Below are 13,717 nucleotides of genomic sequence, written 5' to 3' on the forward strand. Positions count from 1 at the left end.
GGGCTCGGCAGCTTTTGGCAGAAAGATTTATTGTAACAGGTCAAATTCATTCTTTTGAATTTGGGTATCCACTTACCTCAGCATTGTTTATTCCAAAGACTGTTATTTCTCCACTGACTTAACCCTGACACTCTTGTCAAATGTCCCTGGACCACAAGTATATGGGTTACTTCAGGTCTCTTGGCTATACTCCATGGCCACAAGTGTCTACCTTATGTTAGAACCACACTTCTCTCTCATGCTCTCACTTCTGTGTCTGTGCTGTTTCCTCCCTTGTGACTTCTATGTCATATTAACACCACTGAGCTTGGAGTGAAGGATCAAATGACCTTGGTCAGATACCCGCTCTCTTAATGACAACAATTTAGGAAATATAGGACAACATAAAGGATGTAACTTTTTTTCATTTTTTAAGAAATTTCTTTTTCCTTCCTCCCCTCCCACACCCTTTGCTTAGGGGTCTGCAGAACAGCTCAGGACCTCCCAGTGGTGACTACAACCCACTTGGTGGCTGCTGTGGGAGCTGCTCACCAGTCCTCAGTGGCTGGCTGGGCACTCCAGTCCTCAGTAGGGAACTGCTGGATGGGCACAGAGGGCACCTGCACACCCTCAGACCAGTCTGCCCCCCTCTGGCTGAGCAGCAGTGAACTTGGTTGCTGGTGTGGTCCATTCGCCCTGAAATTCCTCCTTGGTCACAGCCTTCTCAGCCTGATCCTCTGGATCTCTGTAGAATTAAAGATCAGGCATAACCTTCCAGGGTTGCTCATGGAAGATAGTGACATGTATGCGGAGTACTAATCAGACTACCGTAAACCATATCAGACCCACTGAGTGAGCTCCCTTGTTGTTGCACGGGATGGCAATGTCCACGTAGTGGAAAGGACGGTCTGTCACACAGAGCAATGGTGGGCAGGATGACATAAGATGCCTCTATGAGGGGCTGTTGGTTAGCCTTTAGCAAGTTTTCTCAGACCACCAGCCCCCAAATCATGACATGGAGACTTATTGTTAATTATGAATGCTCGGCCTTAGTTTATGCTCATTTCTATCTAGTTCTTATAACATAATTTAACCTGTTTCTCTTTATCTACATTTTGCCTCAGGGCTAATTACCTTTCTTTCCTTCTGCATGTCCTATGTTCCTGATTCTTCTGTGTCTGTCTGTCTGTCTGGTGGCTGCCTAGCTGGCTGGCCCCTGGTGGCTCCCTTTCTTTCTCCCTCATTCTTTCTCAATCCTGAATTCCTCCTCCTATTTATTCTCTCCACCTGCTAGCCCTGCCTAGCTATTGGTCATTCAGCTTTTTATTGGGCCAATCAGGTGTCTTAGGCAGGCCAGGTGAAACAAATGTAACACATCTTTGCATTATTAAATGAATATTGCACAACATAAATAGAATACATCTTTACATTAGTTAAAGTAATATTCCACCACATCAGTCCTGGCATCAGTCACCACTAGAAGCCAGAATATATCTGGTTAGTGAAGGTTCCAGGCATGAAGCGGGCAGCAATTGGAGTGGCTCCAATGGCATCAACAAACTTCAGCATGGCACGCTGATCCTGGAGGAGACAATGCTGCCATCAGCAGGGTTCTCAGTGGCAATGATAGCCTGGGCTGCAAGCAACATCTTTCATCAGGTCCTCTTCAGACTCATGATGTCAATACCATCACTTTCCTTTTGTAGATGTACTACTTCATCTGAAAGTCAAGGTTGGTACCACCTAAGTGGGTTCCAACAGCAAGGAATTTGAGGACATCCTTCTCCTTCATCTGCAGGACGTTGTGTAAGTTTCCCTTTAAGTCACCACAGAAATCAAGAACAATGCCACATGGACCCATCCCAGCGCAGAGAGCAGGACATAACTTCGAAATGCAATCAACCTAATCAGGTTGACGTAACCCCCCTCCCACCCAATAGATAACTATCATTTCCCGGGTCACAGGGTATAAGGAGTTCAAAGCTTTGATAAACATCACCAAACTCACCTTCAGAAGGATTATGCCACCTTGTGGAGCACTAGAAATTTAGAGAATCTAGAGAGAAACAGTCACTGGGAGATGCTCAGAGCCCCTTAGAGTGGCTTGCTTTGCACTGCTGCCCAGGGTACCTTTTCAGTGGAGACACAGTTCCAGGCATGATGGATAGAGCCACTTCAACACATTTGTAGACCCTGTATGTTCTCTCTTCTAAGGGTCCTGCCCACAGCACACCACATACTTCATAATGCATTCACATCCAAACATGTATTTTTATCCAATAGAGTAGTTAAGAATCATTTACTTTTCCTTATTTTAATATATATATATATATACATATATGTATGTATGTATGTATGTATGTGTGTGTGTGTGTGTATACAATAATTGGCTCACTGCACTGGCCCAAGTGTCGTATTTACTACTTTCAGTGTGCACTTATTTTTGCTTTCCAATGATACCATCCATTTAAAAAAAATGTTGCCTCTCATGAGATTTTAAGAATGAGCACAGAGGGGTCTACTATGCACTTTGACCAGTTCTGGGTGGTGGTATTTGACGAACTATATACTGTGATCACAGCAGGACATGATAGGGCACTGACAGTACACACCATCTCACTCAGGTTCATTCTATTTCTCAGCCTCTGTGTGTGTGTGTGTGTGTGTGTGTGTGTGTGTGTGTGTGTGTGTGTCTTGGCCACTCCATTTTATCACCACCATGGCTTGGAACACAGTCAAGACACTGAATAGTTCTGTCACAGGCCCTCTCATGTATTCTTTTGCAATGTTCTTTTACTGTCTCAAGGAGAGCAATTTTTAGGTCTCAATTTTTTTTTGTAGCCATGACTTCTAAGCAATGATTCAACTGTCTGAAGGATAAAAATGCTCTGTTGTCAAGGTAAGCTCATGACCATTTGCATATGGGGTAGATGTGCTGTCGGAGGACTCTAAGGGCATTTATTTCATAAGCTTATAAACACTGTGGAACAGTCACAGAGGAATCTAGCCCTGGAACGGAACGGTCTGGGCTTAAAACTTCCTGTTCCACTGTTTCTTCTTTTTTAAAAGAAGACTTCTTTATTTTTATTTTATTTGCATATGTGTTACACCTGAGTGGTACACCATGCCCACAGAGGGCATATCCCCTGAAACTGGAGTCACAAACAGTTGTGACCCGCCATGTGGGTGCTCAGCACCAAATCGAAGTGGGTCCTCTGTGAGAGCAGTTGGTGCTCTTAGCCGCTGAGGCATCTCTCGAGCCACAGCGCTGTTGTTTCTTAGCAATGTGGCTTTGTACCAGTTACCCCTGCCGCCTGAACTTTTCTGTTCCTCACTCCAAGCTCAGTATGTTTAGCAATATTTCTGCTGGATCTGTTTGGGATGGAAGGGTGCAACAGACTCACAGGAGCATCTCACAGAAGTCCACCAGCAGGGAGAGGGAACTTCCTAAGGATCCTGGGAGGGTGCATAGCTCCAAAGGCCACCCCTGAGTGTATGAGCAGAGCTGGACTGGCACGGAGCAGAGCATTAGCTCTTGCCTTGATGCCATTAAATCTCTGGGAGCAGGGCACATCACTTGTGCCCCGAGAGAGCAGTTTGAAGTGAGGAAGGGTTCCCTGCTGAGGCCCGCTACAGCAGGAACCATTCTGAAGGGATCCCTCAATAAAACTGAAAACGGATGGGGCCATCGCCCCAGCTCATTTTGCAGCGATGTCAGCATCGGCAGAGTTTTAGGATTGCCACCAGGTTCTGAGTGAAACGATGAAGTCTACTGCAACCTGATTAACAGCTACTCCGGGGGCTGAAATAAGCCACCTGGCTGACTGTGGAGAAAAATCCCTTCCCGAATCAGCCTGGCACTCTATATCATGTGTGGTCTCAGACAAGCTGAAAAATGAGTTAACAACTCCAAGCCTGTTTTGAAATTCCTGTGGAAGCGGTTACCAGGCCCTTCCAGGGGAAATTGGCATTTTGTAGGCGTTTGACATCCAAATTTCATTTATTGAGCATTTATTAGAAGACCTGGGTTCAAGACCGGTCTCTGCCACAATGGACAGTACCGACAAGACATTGACCTTGTGTGAGCCTCGGTTTCTTCAGTTAGAAAACGAAAGGATGGTGTTTGATGGCCACAAAAGTTCCTTCAAACCCTGAGAGAGCAGTGTCTGTGTCTGCTGTCTACAACACTTCAATTGGTACTCAGTACATCTCAGAGAACATCTCCAGCCTGTCTATAAAAAACAAACTTGGTCTGTACAGCATGTGTTTAACCAACTGAGCTGTCTCCCTAGCCCTCACATATATTTTATTGCTAAGTTCTAGGTATAAAAATAGCACATGGTTTAACACCTTTTATACTGCAAGTGGTGGGAAGCCTGACTTAACTTTGCTTACACAGAAAAGACAGTTTATTTCCTCATATAGTTGGAATGTCCAGACATGAGGGCCAATGAGGTCCCCAGGTACAGATTTCTTCCTGTCTTTGCTTCCAGGATGGGTTCTCCCACTAAGGCAGGCTTGTCCCACGGCCATGTGTCAGCTACCAGCAGCTCCTAAGGTCATGCTTCACCAGTGGTTCTAGTGACAGTCCTAGCATCCCAAACAAGGATCCAGGCTTTCTGTTCTGACTAAATGGCTTTGTTCATCTGGCTCCCCTGAAACAATCCCTGTGTCTACCAAGAATGGCACAAGCTAATTCATCAGGCTTAGTTAGAAGCTGCCCTGGTCATGGTGGTAGTGGTAGAGAATATGGAACCAGGTTCCCTGGAGCACATGGGTCCCAAATGGAAATTGAACTTAGCTGTCCAAGAGCAGCCATAAATGCCCTTTGCACTATGGGAATAGAAGAAAGTGTGGGAAATTTGGAGAAACAAGTAAATTTCAGTGTCTCATAGTCCCAATACTGAAAGACCCAGAGCACTGACTCTGAGGCACACTTCCTAGCAGACTTTGTCTCAAAGAGATAAAGTTGTGCTAGATGTTTTGAATATCAGCTCTCTCAGAAACTTGGAAGGCAGGCTTTTTTAATTGTCTGCACACAGTAACAGTACCCCATAATATAATACCTCAACTAGGACATGGATCCCATCTACCACCATCTCATTTAAATTCGCCAGTGTGCTTATCCATGGACATGTGGTGATGTGTGTATGTGTGAGTGTGTGTTTACACATGTGTGCCACAGGGCATGGAAGTCAAAGGACAACTTGTGGAAGCTGGTTCTCCCCTTTTACCATATGGGTCCTCAAGGTCATCAGACTTGGTGGCCAGAGCTTTTATCCACGGGGCCATCTCACTACAACCAAGATATTGTAGTTTCTCAAGAAAAAGCAACCTTCAAGAGAGCGAGGGAAGCTGGGCTGGCAGAGGGAGAAGCCAAAACCAAAAAGAGCCCTCAGTTCACCCACAGAAGCTCTGTAGCTGGAAGGGCCCTGCAGCTTCTCACCTTAAAGCATCTACTGGGAGGCAAGGCATTCATCGGGGTGGCTCTAGGTGTGGACAGTTCCTTGTGGCATGTCTGCCTCCCCACTGGAACCCAGGCAGAATGCAGCAGCATCTGTTGCAGGGAGTATTCCTAGGAAGACAGGACTCCTTGGCCTCTGCTTCTTATTATATTCCTTCCTATGGCACAAGAAAGATTGTTTCCCAAGCGTTTCTCCTTCTCCAAAGCTTAAAATGTGATTTCCTATTTCATATAAAAAAAAGAGTATTGTGGTGGAGGAGGGGCTAGACATGAAGAAGAAAACCCAAGTGTGCATCCTAGCTGTATTATTTTCCTGCCACGTGGCCTTAAACACACCTCTCATTCTGGAAATTTCATTTTCACCTTCTAAGGAGGATCTAGGCTTGGCACTCTTGCACTTGGGCAGGATAGTTCATGCTTTGGAGGTTGTACTATCTATACTGCAGGGTGCTTAGCCTTGATTGTTAACTTGGCAGGATTTGTAATAACTGAGAATACAAACCTCTGGGCATGTCTGTGAGTGAGTTTCTACATAAGGCTAGTTGAGGTGCGACAACTCACCTTGAATGTGGGTGCCACTATTGCCTGGCCTGGCTTTCCCACCTGAGCGTCAGTCAGCATTCACTTCTCTCTGCTTTCTGACTACAGATGCAATATGACCAGTGGCCTTAAGTTCCTACCACAGTGATTTCCCCACCGTGATGGACTGTACCCTCAGACAATGAGCCCAAATGAACTCTTCCTTCCCCTGCTTTCATAGGGAGTTTTGTCTTATGAGAAGACTAATTCATGTAAGGCCTCTACTCACCAGATACAGGGCCCTGCATGTACCACACTACTCCCAGCTATGACAATAAAAACAACTCCAGACACTGGAAAATGTCTTCTGGAAGACTGTGACAATCCTAGATGAAAGCCATAGGTCTAGTCGTAGCACTTTCTTCTTTGTGGAATGGTTGTAAGGATTAACCAAGATAAACCTGTAAGCATTCAAACTCCCAACCATGACACAGATAGTCATGTCTCCAATCCCATCTCTTGTCCCCACCACTGCCCCACTGTCAGTTTGCCAGAGCCTGGGGAGCCTCGGTAGTCTTGAATATCCCCTACTAAGTACTTGTTCCCACCTTGTTTTGTACTGTCAGGTAGAAATGCCTGGGTGGCTAGGGCATTAGAAAGCCTGGGCAGTTGAAGTCAGACCTGGTACTGCCTTCCAGGGCAACTTCTACCTGGCATCCTGGTAAGAAGCTGGGGACTCAGGGTTGACTCTCTGTTTCCCTATCCTCCCAACTGTGCCATCCTCTTTGAAGGACTGATATATACTTTCCATCTGTGTACAGTGCCTAGAATGGAAGCTCAATGAATGTGGCTTCATAAGTTCATTAAGCAATCACATAAGGTCCCATACCAGGTCTGTGACCCACTTTCTTCAGGGGAAAAAACCATGCAGTATGGAGCCATGCAGCAGCATTCTATTCTGATGTCCACCCACCCCTGCAGTCTTCAGGATCTTGGAATGTTCTGGAAAGCAGAAGTCTGATAGCCAGGTTGGTGAGGTCGGCTCCTTATAGTGGTCAGAAGGAGACTCCACACCTTAGTGATTGATTGGCATCTTTGACATTCCTTGGTTTCTGCTACATCACCCAGTCTCCTCTCTCTCTCTCTCTCTCTCTCTCTCTCTCTCTCTCTCTCTCATCTGGATGTCGGTCCCTATGCAACCTCATCTTAACAAATTACATCTAAATTACATCTGCAACAATGCTATTTCCAAATAAGGTCACATTTTGGGGACTGCAGTTTAGGACTTCATTGTATAAATTGAGAGGGGACCTGACTCAACCCATAGTACCCCACTAAGTTTTAGGGAATATTAAAGGTCAAATGCTATATAGGTAAATTCTCAAAATTGTCTATTCCTTTACAGAAACACAAGACCATGCTGATTTCTATTATAACTAATCAAACCTGCAACGGGCAGCTTCTTCTGTACCAGGCAGTATGCTGGGTGAAAGAGGCACTAGATGAATAAGATAGAGTCCCTGACCCAAAAAATTCCCATTCTAAACAGAAATGCAGGCACGAGGAATGGCAGTCCCAAGGGTCTTTGCAGCTAGATCAGTTTTCCTAGTTCAATACGATGAAGTGTACATCTAAGGACCTCTGGGGTCAGAATAAATGTCTTGGATGCCACCAAAAAATGAAGAAAGTTCATTGTCCAGAGAAAGTCTTCCTTTTTTTCTGTCTTCTCCATATATTTGGAGAAAAAACACTTCAAAGTGTCATGGTCAAACACGACTCTGATTTCTTGTGCAAAGTTTAAGGTGACCTTTACCCTTCCTAATATATCATTTTGATGAAGCCAAAATTTTCTGAGATTCTCAAGACTAGCAGAAAAATAACTTCCGAAACTGGTCCCAAATCGGCAACTGAAGATAAGTTGGAGGGCAGTTCTTTTCTCAAGTGTTACCGTATATCTTTCTTCATTGCGTGTTGCTAGTGTATTAAAATTGAAATAAAAATAAAATATTATCCGTGCCATTAAACCTGACCAATTCTCACTTCACTAGTCTCCAAACCCCTATTCTTGCTAAAAGATGGACCCTCTTAACCCACTCTTGGCAAAGATGTACAGCAGGAGAAGAGTCCTGAGAGGAGGGACCTTCATCTTTTCGAAAAAAATCTCCTGTCACCTTTCAATATTTATGGAGCACACACACGGTGTGAAACACTGCATCACAGGACGTCCTTTGCTGCCAGGAAGACACTGGTGACAGCAGAGATGGTAAATGGACTAGGGGCTTCATGAGGACAGAGTTTAGGAGAGAGCACCTCAGGCATGGATCCAGTAACAGATGCCGCTCACAGCTTAGTAGACCACCCGTGAGATGCATGACCCCCAGCCTAACTGTGAACATGCACTCTAGCATGCCTGGGAACCAGAGATTTTTACTGGAGAGAGTTCAAAGGTGAGATGGAATTCTGAGTGAGGGAGGCAACCAGGGACCCAGGAGCAAAGTTGGGTGGGTGGAGCAGAAGGCCACTTCTAAGTTGTATAGGATTGCCAAGGAGAAAGGGTGGCAGTAATCCTACTTATAGTCTGCTTGCCAAGCAGGTTGATGTGGGCACCTTCTGCCACTGCTCTGAGAAAAGGAGTGTCATTCTGAAGTTCACACTAAACTCTTCATGGGCTGGTGGTGCCCTACACTAGAGAAGTGTGTCTCAGCTACTGTTGCTGTAACAAAATACTCAAGACTGGGTCATTTATAAGCAACAGAAATGTGCATTTCCCTGTTCTGGAGACCAGGAAGTCAAAGATAAAGGCACTAGGAGATGTGGTGTCTGGTAAGAACTGTTCTCTGCTACTAAGATGTCATTTTTCTTGGATCTTTATGTAGCAGAAGAGACCCAGTGCATGCAAGCTCTCTGGAGCATCTTTTATATAAAGTCATGAGTCTTATTCATGCTAGCTGAGTCCTCATGACTGAAATCACCTCCCAGTTTTCCCCAGGTGCAATCACCTTTATGACTATGGATCAACATATGCATTTGGAGGTACATGCACACAAGAGTAAGCTGTGAGCCAAAGTCCTGCACTCCAGTCTTAATTCTCTCCCATATCTGTCACTCATGCCTCCTCTTTCCCAGACTGAAACTTCTCCAAGTTCAGTCCCCCTTCTGTAAAATGTGAGATAAGTCCATCCTGCCTGCTTCATACGGTTGATCAGAGGATCCCTGTTTAGAATTAGAGGGGCAGAAACATCTGAAAACTCTTCTCGTCTCTTGGGTGCTCCAGCATCACTGTGCTGTGCCTTGAGCTTTTCTTAACTGTGCCTTCTTTTGCTTACTGTCTGAACCGCAGCTCCACCCTGCATTGAGACATGACTTCACTCAAAATGCTCATCATGCAGAATACAACCATGCAGCACTTACCTGGTACCCAGGCGATGCAGGTCCAACATCCTCACAGAAAAATCCTTCAAGCCAGCTATTATCTTTTGGAAATCAGTCGTCCCCTCTCTGGTAAATTTAGGATTTTTTAAAAAGCTTCTTGGTTCTTTAGTTTATGGTGTGTCTAGATAAGTAGTTAGATCCCGCTTTTAATCAGAATGGGCAAGCCACAAGCTCTTGTTCACGATTTCAACATCATAGCACATACTTAATAGACTTGCTGTAAGAATTAAGTGACAGGAAGCATTTGTGGTGTTTTGCAAATCTTGTGACAATGTGGCAGCTAGTTCAGAATTTAGAGTTATTTGGGAAAAATAGTGCTGACGTTTGAGAGGAATGTTCCCAAGAGGACAGAAGTATTTCTTCCCAAGGATCAACTAATTATTTAAATGAAAATTCATTGGGTTTGAAGGTGTATCAACATGAATCTGGTTCAATTTGCTATCTACCCAAACTTCATACCACTTCTAGAAGGACTAGAAATGACTCTGTCCCCATTGAATGTCTTTTCAGAGCCTATGTGCTTTCTTCACTTCAGTCACAACCTGAAGTCTCCTCTGCTAAATGCCCTTCCACTTATTCCAGCCCTGAGTCCTACTTGTCCCAGTTCTGTCCGATTCTTCTGGGAAAGGAGCATTAATGAATGAATTTAGGGAGTGTGTGGGCTTGTGTTTGTCAATTTGACACAAGCTAGAGTCATTTGGAAGAGGACTAAATCTCAACTAAAAAAAGTACTTCCATTAGATTAGCCTATAGGAAAATCTATGGGACATTTTATTGATTAATAAGTGATATGAAAGGGTCAAGCCCACTGTGGGGCTGGCTCTGGGCAGGTGGTCCCAAGCTGTATAAGAAAGGTTGAGAAATATAGGGAGCAAAGCAGGTCTCTGTCAGTTCCTGACTGCAGGTTCTGCCTTGATCTCTGGCCTTGACTACCTTTGATGACAGACTGCTGCAAGGAACTTTTAGTTGAAATAAACCCTTTCCTCCCCAGGTTGCCTTTGGTTATGGTGTTTGTCACAGCCTATAGTGACCCTATAGAAACCCTAACTAAAATAGGTAGGAAGGGATTTCTTAGTGGATTTCCAAAAGGTGTGAGCTGATTCAAAGGTAAAAATTCAGGATGGAAACAACACACACACACACACACACACACACACAGAGAGAGAGAGAGAGAGAGAGAGAGAGAGAGAGAGAGAGAGAGAGAGAGAGAGAGAGAGAGAGAGAGAGAGAGAGAGAGAGAGAGAGAGAAAGCTTGCTAGTTAAGCTTTCACCTAGCATGGCATATTGACTCCAAAAGGAACACACAAGCTCACAATTTAGGCTGTAAATAAGAACCACTGTCTCAATATTAGGAGATGATTTTTTTTTACTTTTCTTCACCTACAATATCAAAGGAAATAAGAACATATTTAAGTAAAGTGATGTAACTAATGAGTTTTTGAATTATACTACTGAAGTTAGGAGATATTGCTAAAAATTTCACCCAATTACCCAAGACATTTAGGGAATGAACATGTGTCCTGAATTTTTTAAAGATAGCTAGCCTGAGACAAAATGTGTTTGTAAAGTTGTGCTGTGTGTGTGTGTGCACGTGTGTGTGCACACGCGTGCTCATGCACGCATTTGGATGACAGGGGGTGGCTTTCTTCTTTTCTTTGTCTGCACCTGCTTCTCCTTTCTGTCTCACCTACTCTCCCATAAGTTGTCACATCAGGTGGATTCAGACACAGGCTGTCTAATCAGTTCTTACAGGTGAGACATAAGTAGATGTGACCCTCACAGCCACTGTGCCAAGTCCAAGAAACGTGACAGGATGAAAGATGTAGGTTTTTATTATTTATTTTTTGAAAAGCAGAGAAGGAGAAACATTTGGGCAAGACCAGGACTACTTTTGAGAAATGAGAAGTCCAACTTGGTTAGCCTGTAGAGTCAGGGATGACAGGAGCCTGAGAAGACATTCACAGGCCCGGAGAGCCTCTGTCAACCCAGCTGCCTAGTGGAGCATCTTCCCCACATGAGTTCCTGACAAGGTGTGCCTGCATCCTGCTCAGAGCGCAGCCGTGGGCAGCCTAGCTTTGGCAGGGTGCCACTGTGAGCAGCGATGCCCCACTGTTCCTCCAAAGGTCTGCCGCCACTGCCCTCTCCTCTGCCTACTCTTCCTTCTGTCTTCCCTCTTTCCCCTGCTTCCTTCCTCCCCTTCGTCTGGATCACATCTGGATTTCCCTGTCTGTGACACATCACATCTCCACAAAGAAGCTCGGTCTGGGTGTCAGAGCTCAGTGTCCGGGGGTCTTGATGGAGCTCCACCAGGCCCTCAGCTCATATAGGGATGCTGTCGGTATGTTCATAATTGCATTATACACAGTAGCCTGAGATAGACTTTGAGCATGGAGGAAGAAAAGAGGCATTACCCAGCCCTTCCTAAGTACTGGAGATGACTCTGAGCCTTTCCTACTACCCACAGGCTAGGGTCTCCCTCCTGTGGTCTCACTTTGAGGGGGCTCCTGGGGAAGCACCCACAGTCTGCAATCCTCCAAGGCAGTGGCTCCTTCTCCATCACTGTGTCCTCACCCTATCCAGCTGGTGTCCATGTCACAGTGTACCCTCTCACCCCACTGTGTGCAACACTCCAATGGTCCATAGCTTCCTGGGTTGCAACTGATACTGGGGAGCCCTGAGCTCACTTTATAGTCACACCGATGCAGCCATCCTTGCAAAAGAAGATGGCAATTTCTCTCTGTACTGTTTCATCCATCCAGTCAGCAAAGATAGGATGATGAGGACTTCAAAAGCCCCTTTCTGTGAGGATACTGACAGAAATGCATGTTAGTAAAACAGTTTTGCAGAGTGATTTGACAGCCGATTAAAAAACAATATAATATGCATTATAATGGAGTTGGCAACTTCTTTGAATTTATTCTAATGGAAATGATTTCAAATGTGCCTAAAGATTTACCCAAATAGGCATTCATCACTGCTGGTGTTTATAAAGGTAAGAAACTGGAAATCCATAGCCAATGGGGTTTTGAACACAGGCAAAAACCTATAAGGTGACTCTTAGAGAAAATTTAACAAAAACTGTGTCAGATAGTCACTGTTCTCATCAACAGAAGAGAAAAATAAGACAGAAAAATCTAGTGATGTAACTAAGGTGGCATAGTGTGTAAATAATGGAATTGGAAGCTGAGCCCAAACTGTCTACTGTAGAGTCTGCTTCTTAGACTCTGTCTTCAAATATGTGGCAGGGGACAAGAGGCCCAAATGGCCAAGGTTCAGAGAGAGAGGAGACAGAAGTGGCTACAGGACAGAGAGCTTGACCACAGTGTCCACTGTTTATTACTTGCTTGTCTTCCCTGTTTCTAGTTTCAAAAGTCATTTTCTCTAAAATGACGTTTCACTGGCCTTATCCCCAAGCCCCAGGACAAACATTTCCTAAGGTTCTGTTTGATGCTCATGATTAGATTTAGCTCATCTCAGCCTATACATGCCAGCATCCATGTGGAGTGTATTAATAATCCTATACATTTCTTGTCTCCGTGGCCCAGTTAGTCTCTTTCTAGAGTTGTTCATGCATATGTCTATCAAACCTTTTGTGATACTCAAAGCTCCTAAAGCAACAAAATAAAATAAAAAGTTTCATTCAGCTTGGATGAACAGCAACTAGTACCCAATATGTACTTCATAAAATTCCGTGGGTTTGAGATAGGATGTGGCTCAACAATAGGACACTTGCCTAGCTGGTTAAGCCTTGGGGTCCATGCTCAGCATGGGAAAAAGATTTGTCAGCTTGAACATAGAAGAAAGATGAAGTTAATGATTAGTGACCTGGCGAGACATAGATTTTATTGTTGTTGTATGGGTCAGAATGCATGAGGGTCCCTTTATACTAACAACTTGCAAAATTTATTTATATAAAAATATGTCACGGTGCACATCTATAATTCTAGAGTTTAAAGCATGTGTGGGCCCTGTAGTAAGACCCTTTCTTAATTAATTAATTGATTAAGCCGGAAAAGCATGAAACCGAGTATTAAGTTGGTTTCTAAAGGCTATGGGGACTTACACTTCACCTTTATATCCTTTTCTTTGTGTGCAGGTTGCCACTTAATTTCCCCCAATAAACAGGATGAGGCCCCGTAATGATCATTTTTACCTTATGCAGGAGTCATCTGAATGGCTGGTTCCTTTCTGACACTAAAGATAAGAATTTACATGTGGTGAAGGGATTGTATGAGAGCCGGGAGCTTCTGAGAGTCTGCGCCAGCCTGAGCTGTGGCAATCAGGTGCAATTCCAATTCCCAGTGCGCCGAGGCTGTGACAGGG

The 13,717-nt window shown here is 44.5% G+C and overlaps 1 pseudogene; it reads right to left on the minus strand.

The window, feature by feature from the left end:
• Positions 1-473: 473 nt before the first annotated feature.
• On the minus strand, positions 474-1,840 carry LOC107978284 (annotated as a pseudogene).
• Between the last annotated feature and the right edge of the window lie 11,877 nt (positions 1,841-13,717).

This window comes from Cricetulus griseus, chromosome 2, assembly GCF_003668045.3.
Source record: "Cricetulus griseus strain 17A/GY chromosome 2, alternate assembly CriGri-PICRH-1.0, whole genome shotgun sequence".
NCBI classification, from domain to species: Eukaryota; Metazoa; Chordata; class Mammalia; order Rodentia; family Cricetidae; genus Cricetulus; species Cricetulus griseus.